The sequence below is a fragment of the Pinus tabuliformis genome, chromosome 9 (assembly GCF_031772625.1).
Source record: "Pinus tabuliformis cultivar Carrire ecotype Pingquan chromosome 9, CPIR1, whole genome shotgun sequence".
NCBI lineage: Eukaryota > Viridiplantae > Streptophyta > Pinopsida > Pinales > Pinaceae > Pinus > Pinus tabuliformis.
Genome location: NC_142307.1, coordinates 161,816,576 through 161,831,273, shown reverse-complemented (window position 1 = coordinate 161,831,273; position 14,698 = coordinate 161,816,576).

The following is a 14,698-nucleotide window of genomic DNA, read 5'->3' as shown; positions in this document are numbered from 1 at the left end:
ATGGATAAAATTGAGTTGCATAAGCAAACAGGTGAGATGGTCTATGCCTCCTTGGCTGACAAAACACTGGACAATTATAGGCTGGAAAATAGCCTTAATAATACAGCTGCCCAACTTGAGTTGGAAAGGGCATCATCACAGGCTAAGGACAACAGAATTAGGTCCTTAGAAGATATAATTATTGAGATTGGGCATGATCCCAAAGATATCAAGGGCATCCAGGAGATATTGAAGTTAAGGGATGCAGACATGGCTGCTTTGAAGAAAAAGATAAAAATGCCAGCCACAATCCACCCTCAAACAGATGAGGTTGCCCAGCAGAGGCATGATAAAGAAGCCACAGATTTGTTGGTGTCTCTCTACAAGCAGCTTATCCAGACACAAGAAAAGCTGGGAGAATCAGAGGCTGCACAGGCAGCACTACAGGCAGCTTTGAAGCAAAGAGAAGAAGGTCAGACCTCCCAGCCTCCTCCTGAAGTGATAAATCTTGAGGAAACTGCTCCAATCACTGTTCCTCCTCCTCAACAAGCAGAACAGGCAGCAACATCCACTTCAGCAGCACCACCAGCAACAGAGCAGGCCCCAAGCCTGGACATGCAAAAGCTGAGGAATGAGATCCAGGCCTTGGAAGCTCAAATGACAGAGCTGAATGAGACCAGGGATAAATTGGCCAAAGTGAATGACAGATATGACAAATCCAAGCAGTCTGTGGCAGAAAAGGGCAGGGAGATAAAAGCCCTTAAAGACAGGATCAAAGAGCTAGAGAATGAGCTCAAATTAGATAAGGTGGTGGCAGAGCTTAAAATAGTGTTGTGGGCTAACATTGGCCAATCTATAAATGAGCAATGGCAATATATTGAAACAATCCATGAGCAGTTGGACCTCATTCCAAAAGCACAGACTGAAATTCAGAGAGCAAGAGCTGCTCTAAGCAACATGCCTGAGATAGCCACCAGGATGATCAATGTGCTTAACAATAGGACAAGCACTCAGTTGGCTGCCATGGGAATTCCAAACAGAACTGAGCACATTCAGTTAATCAAGCGGGTTCTCACCCTGAGAAACTTAGTGCAGACATTGGAAAGAAGAACCCAGGACATGCAGACTGAGGTGAACAGGTTTATGGAGAAGTTCCAGGTGTTAGAAAACAGAGGGCTCCCTAGCTTACTGAACAGCGCAGGGAGATTGTTCACACATGACCAGTATGCCAAAAGGGTTAACACATTTTCCACAAGTCATATCAATGAGAAGCCCAGCACCTCAGAGGAAACAGGGCCAGCCACAGGACAGACTCTCTATAACAGGGTAGAAAATTTGTTTTTTATAATGAATGAAATCAAACACCTGTTTGAGGCACCTCCTAATTTTTATAAGTATAGAGAGGCAGAGGAGACTATGGATGCAATTCTCAGGCATCAACTACCTACAGTAGACTGGTGGACTAAGGCCATACAGAAAATTTTATAAACAAGAAGCCATTCAACAAATTTTGATCATCGAAAAGGCAAAACTGTCATACACAGGACAGTTTAAAAGAATCAGCAGGCATTAAAGATTAAAGTTGAGCAAACTCAGCAAGAATTTCGGCCAACGAAGCAAAGTAGGAAGCTACAGGTGTCCAGGCCGAGAGGCTACAGCAGAGCAGCTCCAAAAGCGCATTTCACAGCATTTATGCAGATCACTCCGACCGACTCAGTGGCCTCCAAAGGCCAAAATATCTTCTGACAAGCATAAAGATGCATTTACTTTGTATTCAATGATGTAATAACTTTCTGATCCAAATATCTTGAAAAGTTGGTGAAGATATTCAATTCTGAGATAACTTAGCACTCAGATATTTTGTAACGACCGATAGTATATATTTGCCCCTCGCACAAGCTTGCAGGGTGGTTGTTGATTTCTCCTGAAGAAGTTCTTATGCTGTAATCCTTTCAGAGTTTAATAAAGAAAGTGATGGAATTTCTCAGATTTCTGAAGTGTCGAATGTGTTCTGGTGTCTGTAGAAAACTGCTGGATTCCTGTGTATTTCACAATACAATAAGTTTCTGTAACTCTCTCTGTTATGTATTTTTGATCTATTAAAATCCATATATGTTTCTAATTTCTAAGTGTTTGACAACAAAGAAAAAGAATAACCTTCAGGACTTATTCATGCAATACCCTGAGTTCAATCTGTGTTGTTAATGAATGCTTTTCTTCAACTATAATCTTGATAAGTGTAATTCTTAATTGCTGCACTTTCAGAATATATCTTTCACAGTGACCTTTGTTTCAGGAATTCAAGTTTGCTCCTGTGCAACATGTTTCACTTTCAGATCACCAGCTCAATAGAGAATTCTTAATTGCTTTCTGTTGGCTGACCATGCATCATTACTTAAGTTTAAATTTGTTTGTTTGAGATACACAATAGGCCCTGCAGTCTGAACATCATCACTCCTGCATTTCAAAGCATTTCACAACTCTAGACTCCATTGCCCAATGATATATTATTCTCTGAACACTACATCTTAAGCCCTGAAAGAAGTCCTTCAACCAAAACAAAAAACAAAACCTGAGCATAATAGCTAGCCTAAAAACACCATCAAAACAGAGACAAATCATAAAGAGAGAGCCCTCTCTGATTATAGTTCGGCTAGGAACTGTGATCCAAAGATTGGTTGGTGGTTACCCCGGCCGTATTCCCTTGGGAGTCATAGGGAACAACCTGGGTGTTAACATAATTGGCGACTCCACTGGGGACTTCTTAGGATTTTCCAATTTCTATACATCTCTCAAAGCTGCAAATCAAGCCTGAAATCAGTCGAGAGGCCTTCAAAACTGTTTCTATATCACATGGACAGCTTTAGGGAAGAGATTTTTTCAGTGAGTCTTCATCTCAGCTTTGGAATATATATAGCCATTTCCAAAATCTTTATCCAGTCCTTGCAAATATAAAAAACTTCCTATAAAATCCTAAAAAACAGTTAGAAGCTGGCTCCCAAGAAAAATCCACAGCATACTAGGGCAAATCCTGACCCTAATCCACCCATCATTGTTGATAACCCAAATACCATCCCTAGAAACATTAGGAGGCAGCAAAGGCAGGAGCAACCTGCTAATTTAACCTCAGATTTAGATCATCCCGGCCTTATCTCTACCCCATGCAAGGTCCTTTTTCGGTCCACCCCTACTTCCCCTAGTTCACCATCCACATCTCAAAGTCCTCCTCTCACATCTTCATCCACTGCACATATCCCATTAACCAACACTGTAGGTTCACCCTTACCTATTACCCCAATAGTACCCACTGTTTCTATTATCCCAGCTGCCCCTGTTAATCCTCTAAACCCTGTAAATATGGCTAACAGATATGCACCCTTGCAAATACCAGCTAATGCTGCAGCTCTACCTCAAGATTACCAAACCAAAATCTCATATTTTGACTCCAATGGCCCTCTGACAGCTGTCCAGCATGCTAAGAGGATGCAAGATCATTTTGAGACCTATGAAATAGATGATGACAGTGTCAGAATGAGGATGTTTGTTCAAAGCCTAACTGGGGATGTAAGAACTTGGTTTAGGTCCCTGAATGCAAATTCCATCACAACTCCTGATGAACTGTATCAAGCCTTTACTAGCAGATGGGAGAAGAAGAAGGATCCTCTGCACATACTTGGGGAATATGACACTATCAAAAGAGGTCCCCAAGAGACTGTTTTAGAGTATTGTGCACGATTTAACAATGTATATAACGCAATCCCACAAAATTTAAGACCCCCTCCTGATCTAGCTTTGTATAAACTCCCTGATGGTTTTGACCCTGACATGGCCTATCAGTTAAAAGAAAGAGATCCTCAGTCCCTTGCAGAGGCCCAAAGGGTTGCTGTTACAGTGGAAGCCAACCTAATTGCCAAAAGAAACAGAGCAAGGTTAGAAAAGAGGACTGTTTTTAAAGAGGAACCCTCTGCCTTTGATCAAAAGCTGGATGCAATACTCAATGGAATGAAAAGATTGGGTGATAGAGTGGAATCAGTTGAAAGAAAATCATCATGGGAAGCACCACAAAACAACCCTCCTAGGAATCCAAATTTTAGGAGAACTCAAAACCCAGGCATTGGAAAAGCCAGTGCCGATCAAGACATAAGACCCCCTTTCCAAGAAAATTATGCAGAAACTTCCACATCAACTGAGCCCAATGAAGATCCTGAGATTAATTTAATGGGTCTAGATGGTGAAAGTCAAGTTTTTTTAACCCAAGAAGATCATGAGGATGATGAAATCAAACTGTTCCAAACTAAATCAGGTGAATCCTTTGACTTTAAACAAGGCTATGACACTGCTGTCTATGAAGTCCATAAACAATACAAGCTAAGGAGCAGAACTGTGAACGTAAAACAGCCTGAAAAGATAAAGGATAATCAGCAGCCTAAAAGAGCCTTAGTCACAGAGCCTAATGACAAAACAAATTCACCGGCAAAAGAAGTAATTATTGAAGAGATTACTGAACCATTGTCCTTAAAACAGCAGCCTATGGCTACTTCATCCTCTCAACCTAATTTAAATGTTACTCCCCAAGAGATGAGTAAAAGAGACAAGTCCCAAAGTCAAGATAAAAATCAAGAAGAAGATTTAATGAACAAGGAAAGGACTGTTATCCATAACCCTAAGACCCAATCTGAAAAACCCTTTGACATAGAAACTGAAATTGGCAAACTAAAGATAGCAATTCCTCTCTCAGAACTAGCCAAGCATGACATCTATAAACTACAGATCAAAAAGTCCCTTCAACTCACTAGCAACAAAGATGATGTCAATGTGCTGGATGACACCCCAGAATTACTGTTCGGCCCAGAAGTGGATGGAAAAACGGTAGTCACAGGGGTGTTACCTTTCTATGTCAGTTTACATATTTATGATAAAATATTACATAATGCAATGTTTGACTCAGGTGCCTCTCACAATCTCATGCCAAAAGCAGTCATGGAGAGATTGAATCTAGATATAACAAGACCATACAAGGACCTGTTTTCCTTTGACTCCAGCCAAGTCAAGTGTCTGGGTCTCATAAAAGATTTATGTGTGTCTCTGGTTCAATACCCAAACAAAACAATCCTAATGGATGTGGTAGTTGCTGATATCCCACCTAAGTATGGGATGTTGTTATCGAGATCATGGGGAGCTAAACTCCAAGGTTCCCTACAATTAGACATGTCATATGCCACCATCTCTGTTTTTGGGCAACCAAAAAGACTGTACAGAGAAACACTCATGAAATACATGGTCAACAGTGAAGAAAAGCCTCAAAACTTTCCCATTTATGCTGTCCATTCAGACATAGACTCATACATTCTCTTCAATGACAGCACAACTCCCTCAAAAGGTGAGGTTGAAACCAAGATACTCATAAAGGAGGAAGACTCCAATGAAAGAATTACCACCCATGAAACAACAGTCAATCAAACACTAGATGCTGCTGCTGCCCTAGTTGTCAAGAATACCCAATCAAATGATGAGACCGTCCTAAAAGACAAGCCAGATGAAAAACCACAACTTCAACTTACTTTGCCAGCCCATGAACAGATCATTAAATCTCCTTCCCAACAGGACATTCTATGGTTCCTTGAATTTGATGGCTCAGTCAACAAGTTAGGGGCAGGAGCTGGAGTTTGGGTACACAATAAAGAAAATAGTCATGCAGAAGGCAGAGCCTATAGATTAAACTTCAGATGTACTAATAATATGGCAGAATATGAAGCTCTTTTACTAGGCCTCAAGTTAGTAAAGTTCTTGCAAGCTGCCAGGGTTTCAATCATGGGTGATTCAGATTTAGTTATCCAACAAGTGAAGGGAAATTTTGTCACCAATGACAAAAGACTAAGGACTTATAGGTCTGCTGTTGCTGAGGTACTAAACTTTTTCTCTGAATTCCAAATCATTAAAATTCCTAGAACCCACAATCTGCATGCTCATAGTTTAGCCACCTTTGCAAGTACCTGCAAGCTGCCTTTTGAGCCCCATCATTGTTTTACAGCTGAGGTAAAACACAGACCCTCCATTCCAAACAATGTTAATGATTGGCAAGTATTTGAGGATGACAAGCAAATAAACCATTTTTTAACTCTGCAACAAGAATTTGCAGGATTAAATATTGACACTGATACAGCAAGTCAATCACAAATACTTGATACAGCAAGTCAATCACAAATACTTGATACAGCAAGTCAATCACAAATACTTGATAGAGCAAGTCCATCACAAATACAGTTTCAAAAGATTACTCACCCAATATCACCTAGAACAGCAAAACAAATGCTAAATCCAACTATTTTCAGCAAGGAAAACATTCAACAAATTCAACCAATCAGTTGTGAAGAAGTGGCCAATGCTGAAACTGACATCATAGAACTGAAAGACAATTTTCTACCAACAGGCCTAACTCCACTAGAGGACATCTTTGATTCAAATGATATTCCCAGAAAACCAAAAATGCAGCCCTTAAATGCAGCCATCGAAGAATGCAACATTGGTACAATTGACAAACCCAAAATAATTAAATTGTCTGCATCTTTACCTCCTGATCAAAAGCCTAAATACATTGACCTCTTTAAAGAGTTCCAGGATGTCTTTTCATGGAGTTATGAGGACCTAAAATCCTATGATACCTCTGTTATCCAGCATACTATCCCTCTCAAGCCTGATCAAAAACCCTTTAAACAAAAACTGAGGAGAATCAATCCAATGCTTCTCCCAGCAATGGAACAAGAGGTACAAAAAATGTTCAAGGCAGGCATCATAGCACCAATCAGATTCTCTGAATGGATCTCCAACTTAGTCCCTACAAGAAAGAAAACTGGTGAAATAAGGCTGTGTGTGGACTTAAGAAATCTGAACCAAGTATCCCTCAAAGACAACTATCCCTTACCCAAGATGGATCACATTCTCCAAAGAGTGGTAGGGGCCTCAAGGATCTCATTACTGGATGGATTTTCAGGCTTCAATCAAATCCTGGTGCACCCTGATGATCAAGACAAAACAGCATTCACAACCCCATGGGGAACCTTCAAATATGTAAAAATGCCTTTTGGATTGAAAAATGCAGGGGCAACCTTTCAAAGAGCAATGGATATTGCCTTTGCCAAAGAGATTCATGACTTCCTTGTCATTTACTTAGATGACCTTACACCTTTCTCAAAATCGGACCAAGAACATATAAAACATTTGAGGCAGATCTTCCTAAAATGCAAGAAATATGGGATTTCCTTGAATCCCAAGAAATCCCTGTTTGGTTTAGAGGAAGGTAAACTCTTGGGCCACATCATTTCTAAAGATGGCATTAGAATTGACCCAGATAGGATACAGGCTATCCTACAAATGCCCCACCCACGAAATGTCAAAGAGTTGCAAGGATTCTTGGGAAAAATCAATTTCTTAAGAAGGTTTATCCCAAACTTAGCAGAACTAATCAGATTATTAAATAACATGCTAAAGAAAGATTCAAAAGTCAAATGGACTGTTGAAGCCAATCAAGCCTTTGAAGGTATAAAACTGGCCCTTACCCAAACCCCAGTGTTGACCAATCCTCAGTTTGACAGAGAATTTATCATTTTCTCTTTTGCCTCCCAGCATACTATTGCTGTTGTTTTGTTACAGAAAGATGACCAAGGAAATGAAAAGCCAATTGCTTTCTTTAGCAGAGCTCTTAGAGATGCACCTTTAAAGTATCAAATCATGGAAAAGCAAGCTTATGCTTTGGTCAAAGCCATTAAAGACTTCAGGATTTATATCCTTTATTCCCATGTTATAGCATATGTGCCAAGTCCTATTGTCAAAGACATTCTCACCCAAGAAAATTTAGAGGGCAGAAGAGGAAAGTGGATTGCCAACATCTTGGAATTTGATATTGAGATAAAACCTACAAAACTAATAAAAGGGCAAGGTTTGGCTAAACTAATGACAGAAGCAAATTTCCAAGCCTTAGACATCAACCAGCTGGACAGTGAACCGGAGCTGGCGACTCCAAAGATCAATGTAGCCTTTGAACAATCCCCTTGGTACTCTGATATATGTTATGTATTGCAAAACCTGTGTGCTCCCCCAGGATTGTCCAGAACTAAATGTAGGTTCTTAAAAATGAAAGCTTCTAAATTCTGTGTTATGGATGGAAATTTATTGTGGAAAAACCATGAAGGAATATTGCTAAACTGCCTAGTTGAGAATGAAACTGACAATATCATAAAGGAATTTCATGCAGGTGACTGTGGTGGACACTTGTACTGGAAGTCCACTGTGGATAAAATGCTAAGGGCTGGTTACTACTGGCCCACCATGTTCTCTAATGTCAAGAAATTCACTACCTCATGTCATAAATGTCAAGTGTTTGAGGGAAAGAGACAGTTGTTGCCACTTCCCTTGAGGCCTATTGCAACAGAGAGACCTTTTCAATAATGGGGCTTGGATTTCATTGGGGAGATTCACCCCTCATCTTCAGGCCAACATAGATGGATCTTAACAGCCACAGACTACTTCACCAAGTGGATTGAAGCTGTTCCATGCAGACAAGCAAATGATTCCACTATCATTCAGTTCTTGGAGAACAACATATTGGCTAGATTTGGCTGTCCTGACAAAATAATAACAGACAATGCTGCTGCTTTCAGATCCAAGAAAATGGTGAATTTCTGCCACAAATTTCACATTACCTTAGGCCATTCTACTGCATACTATCCCCAAGGAAATGGCCTTGCTGAGTCATCAAACAAAAGCCTGGTGAACATTATAAAGAAAGTGTTAGAAGAGAACAAAAAGAATTGGCATAAGAAGCTTGTAAATGCTCTATGGGCAGATAGACTAACAACCAAAAGATCAATTGGGATCAGCCCATATGAGTTGGTTTATGGATTAGAAGCCAAATTCCCCTCATCACTAGGGATACCTGTTATGAAACTTCTTCAAGAAAGCAAAGCTGAACCAAATGATATGCAAAGAAGAATCAATCAAATCATATGTTTACAGCAAACTAGAGACCAAGTTTTCAGCAGAGTTCAAGCTCTACAAGAAAAATTAAAGAAGGCCTTTGATAGGAAAACCAAGGCAGAAGATTTCAACATTGGTGACAAAGTCCTCAAGTGGCATTCAAGAAGAGAGGATAAGGGAAAACATGGAAAATTTGATTCCCTTTGGAGAGGACCATTTGTTGTCCAAGTTGTACAAGGAAACAACACTTATTTCCTTAAAAGTCTTAATGAAACTGATTTGGATGAGGGTCCTGTGAATGGCAGGATGCTGAAGCACTATTTTGAATATCACCCATAAGTGCAGCCTGAGTTTTCCCTTGTACATATCCAGATGTATATATTATTTTTATTTTCTGTCAACATGTAAAAATGCAATTTCTCAAAGTTTTCTTAAACTGCCAGCAAAAGGTAAATAGAATCAGAGGTCTACCAAGGAGAGAAGCACACAATTTTGGGCATTTCAAAGAAGCAAACTTCAAGATTGGCAAGAGCAGTCAAGGGGCAAGGCAATCTGACCTGTTGTTCTTGGTCTTTCAAATGAAAAACCATCCCCATGTGGAGCCACTATTAGCTACCTATACCAATAGGTTTCATATTTCATGATTGGCAATGAAAAGGTCCAAATATGCTCTGCTTTGGTGATTCAAAGATCACATATTTTCAAGAGAATATAATCTGTGCTTATAGCTTGATGTGGACTCAAATTTTGATGGATGGTCCAACAGCCTAATCTGGATCATGCCATGTTTTGAATTTTCAGTTGTAGAATAGAGAAAGAAGTCTGTCCAAACTATTTAATCTTGGCAGACAAGTAGTTTAGGTAGAGAAGAAAAGGCTCCCAACAGCTTAATCTGAGACCTTGGAAGAAATAAGGGTAGAAGTAGATAGAAAAACAAAAGAAAAAGCCAAAGAAAAGAAAAGGCAAGTAAGGGTCTGCAAGCCTAAGTGCACCCTCCAAGAAGAAACAAAAAATGCTAGGCAAGTAGATGGGTAGGCAGTTGGGGTTACAGAAGTATCATTCCTTACAATTGAAGGTATGCTAACCTATTTCACAAAGCAAAGCGCTGGATTAGGAAGTCTTTCTCCTCCATCAAGTTGCAGCAAGCAAAGAAGCATGTCTAACTTCCCAATTTTCCCCTCTCCATTCATTACTAACATCCCCTCATCAGTTGATATTCATGAAAGAATTGGTAGTTTTTAGTGGTTCTTAGTCCTATTAGAAGCCACATTTCTTGTCTAAAACTCTTTTCATTTTGATCTACTCCTTAAGCTAAGTTATTTTCAAAAAAGCTTAGTGTTATCTCCCCTCATCCACTCCTTTTCATCCATATTAACCCTAACTCTATTATATAACTCCCCTATATTACCCTTTCCCTAGTAGTATAACACCATGGTGTATAAACCCCAAACATGGTACAAATATCCCGCCCCTTGGCATTATAGCCATATGTTCTCTAAAAAGGAATCAAAATGACATCTGGTCACTTTGATGAACCTAAACCTCACCCCTCTCCCTTCTTTAAAGTCATTCCACCCATTAAACCTTCGTTTGTAAAGAAAAACCTTATAAAAACCCCCTCCTACCCATAAACCCCTTTGAAATTGTGAAATAACCCAAAAACCCACCTTTTGCCGCTTAACCAAAGTATCCGCCCGCATTGTTATATTTCCAAAATACATTGAAAAACATTGTAAAACACCATATCCTAATGTTTTCCGCCGGGCGCAAATTCCAAAACAAATAATAAATTAATCCTGCCCCCCATCCGTATTGTCCGATCACATCACTCTTCCGTCAACCGTCGGATCGGACCCATGTGATCCGACGGCCCTCGTTCATATCGGAGCGGCCCCGACGTCCGACAGATACCTTCCGATATCTGTCAGAAGGTGACGTCAGGCGCCCGCCACGCACCTTCCCCACAATGCATCGGAGGTACGCCTGACACATTCCACCTCCGTAGCTATAGCGGTGCGATATAAAACTGCTAACCGTTTCCGGTTTCGGTCGATCCGCTCATCCAACGTCATCCCCACGTCATTGCCATCCCGCCATCGCGTCAACCTTTTGTCCGCCCCTGTGCCAATGTGTCTGCCACCGCATCATCTCCGTGGACCAATAGTAGCTCGCCACCTCACCCGATGATGTCATGCTGACGTCATCCGACCTTGACCCCACCTGATGACGTCATGCTGACGTCATCCAAAAAACGCGCCAATATGCCAAAAATCCATATTTAGGCCAATTTTCGCGTTTTTTCACACTTTTTGCCGCAAGAGCTGTTGCTTTCTCTGCATGATTTTACATCCAAATTATACCACCTTTGCTGAAATCGACTCGGAGACGTCCAACGCGCTATTTCCACAGTCATCCGTGACCATTTCTCGCTCTTTACTAGGTATTCTCCATTGTAAATTCTTCATATGCCTACTTTGTCTGTGAATTCCCTCAAAAGAGCTTAAACGACAAAAACTCCCAAAATTCACCGATGAAATCTTGGTGCCTAGCCCCCATTTACAACTGTGAGCTCGAAAAACACTAGTTGAGCCTTGTTTGCCCATATTTTTTCACAGAAACTGCACTTTGTTCGCGCAATCGCGAAACAACTTACTCAAACCGTACCTACCTATTAAAAAAGACAGATTGAGACCACACATTGGTCTTATTCGCGCCTTAAACAGTATTTCAATTGCTGCGGCTGTTTCACTCACCCTCTACGCCATACAATTCACATTTTTCGCTGAAGAAAACTCTTTGTGTTGCTCTGCATAGCAACTCCATCCATAATCTTAGGTGAAATCATGGATCCACCAGTAGCTCCAATAGCATTGAACGTTGCTCCATTAAATGCCCCTCAGAGACAATTGGAATGGCAGTCTCTGGCAGACATGGACTATCAGATTTCAGAGGAAATGCTGATGGGTACTAAGTTCCACATCCACTTGCTCAATGAATTGAAGGCCAAGCATGAGGCTGGAACAGATGTGCTGGGCATATGGGACTCATTCCTCCCTATTTTTAAGCTCCCTCAAGTTAACCAATTCCCTGATTTGATCCATCTTTGTGCTGAAAACTATCACCCCACTCAGAGGGCAGTTCTTGACCATTCAGGATCAGCTGTGTTTTATGTCACCCCAGAAGCTATCAAGGATATGCTCTGCTTCAGGACTGAGAAGAAACTAGTCCCTCTATCACTTGTAGACCTGATAAATCAAGGAGCCAGAATGACAGATGCTCAGGTCACCAAACTAAACCAGCTATACATTGGCTCTGACTCTGTGAAGTATCCTCCTATCAATCAAGTATACCTCAACCAACTGGGCAGAGATCTGGCTAACATGATTAGTCCCCTTTTGGGCTACAACTCCATTGAGTTTGTGGATCAAACTGTGCTGGTAATCATGCTCATGTTTGCTCCTGGCAAGTCTCCTATCTGCTATGACTATGCCACCTATATAGCAGACAAAATACATGAGCAACTAATGAACCTGGCAAGAGAAAGAGTGTTCAGGTATACCTCCTACATTTACCACTTGATCTTATATCATCAACATCAGAAATTCTCTTTCCCAATCAAAAGAGAGGATGCCCAAGGCAATCCAAGATCAGTGGTCTATTGGTCATCTGTTTTCCACTGTAGAGGTGAAACTCCTTATACTTATTGTGAGTTCATAGATCAGTTCATCCACCCAGCTATGTCGATGATGATGGGCTCACCCCCTCCGAGGCTCACAGATGAAATGCAAAGGATCCTGCAGTTATCCAAATCATACAGCATTGGGGACTGGTATTTTTACCAGCACCACACCGTCATCAGGATGTATGGGTGTGAACTGCCTCCCTACAGACTACCCAGATATGTGCCTATGAGGCTATTTGCCCTAGAATACTTCAGGCAGTTTGGCAATGTTGATGTGCTTCACTTTTCAGGCAAAGGCAAGAAAGCACAGTTGAAAGTCAGGAACCAACTTGGCCACTTTGTCTATAACCAAAGGGAGGAAGGTTGGAGAGAAGGAGACAGGATGCTTGAGTCCCTTGGCCTTCAAACCAGTTTCCTCTGGAAACCTTATGACCCCAACCACTTCATCACTTTGAGACGGCTCAGATATAGGCTCTCTGGCTATGATCATGTAAAGATCCCTCACATTGAAAAACATGCAAACCAAGCAAAATGGAGGAGAGGAACCCTAGAAGAACCGGTTACACAAGAAGAGCTGAATCAAAGAGCGGTGAGGAATCTTAAAAAGATGGTTGACCTTGAACTTTGTTCACAGGTGTTTTCACTGCCAAGCACACAAGTGGGAGCAGTTGCATCCTCCTCGACTGTAAATCAGCAAGCGCCCAAGGCCACTGAAGATATATCTAGCAAGGGCAAGGAAAAAGAGATGGATACTGAACAGCCACCGCATGAGAAGGTGCAGCAACAGCAACAACAGGTACAACAACAACAACAACAACAGGAATTGCAGCAAGAAGAAGGGCAGCATAATAAAGAGCAGCCCCCACAGCAAGAAGGGGCAGTTGAGGCCCCAATTTCCACAGAACAGCAGGCACAAAATACGGTGCCTTCTAGGCAAGAAACATCAGTTGATGCATCAATCCTCCAAAATCCACAAAAGGAGGATACTAGCAAAAAAAGGGACAAAGAGACTCCCTTGACCACATCAGAAAGTCATGGTGAGAAAAGACAGAGAATGAACCCTTTCTCTGATGAGGAAATGCCAACAGGGCAATCTCTGGGCATGGGCCCACCTAGCAGGGAAGCATCTGCAAGTTCTTTCCAAGAGGAACAGAACAGAACTGTGGGAGGAGAAGTCAGCTCCTCAAGCCAGCAGAGAAGGGGTGAACTCAGCATTAAGCAGCAGTTCATTGAAATCAAGAAAAGGAATGAACCAATAAAAATACAGCTGTATAACCATCTGTTAAATATGGCTCCCACCAACCAGCAACGTCTAATGTCTGCTTTTGATGTCCAGGAGGGCAAGATGATCATGAGTCATTTCTTGCCAGCAGTAGCACAGCCCCAGTCTCATGCAGGTTATATAAGGACCAATCTTGAGGTCCTTGCCAAAGACATCCACCCAATGGATAAAATTGAGTTGCATAAGCAAACAGGTGAGATGGTCTATGCCTCCTTGGCTGACAAAACACTGGACAATTATAGGCTGGAAAATAGCCTTAATAATACAGCTGCCCAACTTGAGTTGGAAAGGGCATCATCACAGGCTAAGGACAACAGAATTAGGTCCTTAGAAGATATAATTATTGAGATTGGGCATGATCCCAAAGATATCAAGGGCATCCAGGAGATATTGAAGTTAAGGGATGCAGACATGGCTGCTTTGAAGAAAAAGATAAAAATGCCAGCCACAATCCACCCTCAAACAAATGAGGTTGCCCAGCAGAGGCATGATAAAGAAGCCACAGATTTGCTGGTGTCTCTCTACAAGCAGCTTATCCAGACACAAGAAAAGCTGGGAGAATCAGAGGCTGCACAGGCAGCTCTACAGGCAGCTTTGAAGCAAAGAGAAGAAGGTCAGACCTCCCAGCCTCCTCCTGAAGTGATAAATCTTGAGGAAACTGCTCCAATCACTTTTCCTCCTCCTCAACAAGCAGAACAGGCAGCAACATCCACTTCAGCAGCACCACCAACAACAGAGCAGGCCCCAAGCCTAGACATGCAAAAGCTGAGGAATGAGATCCA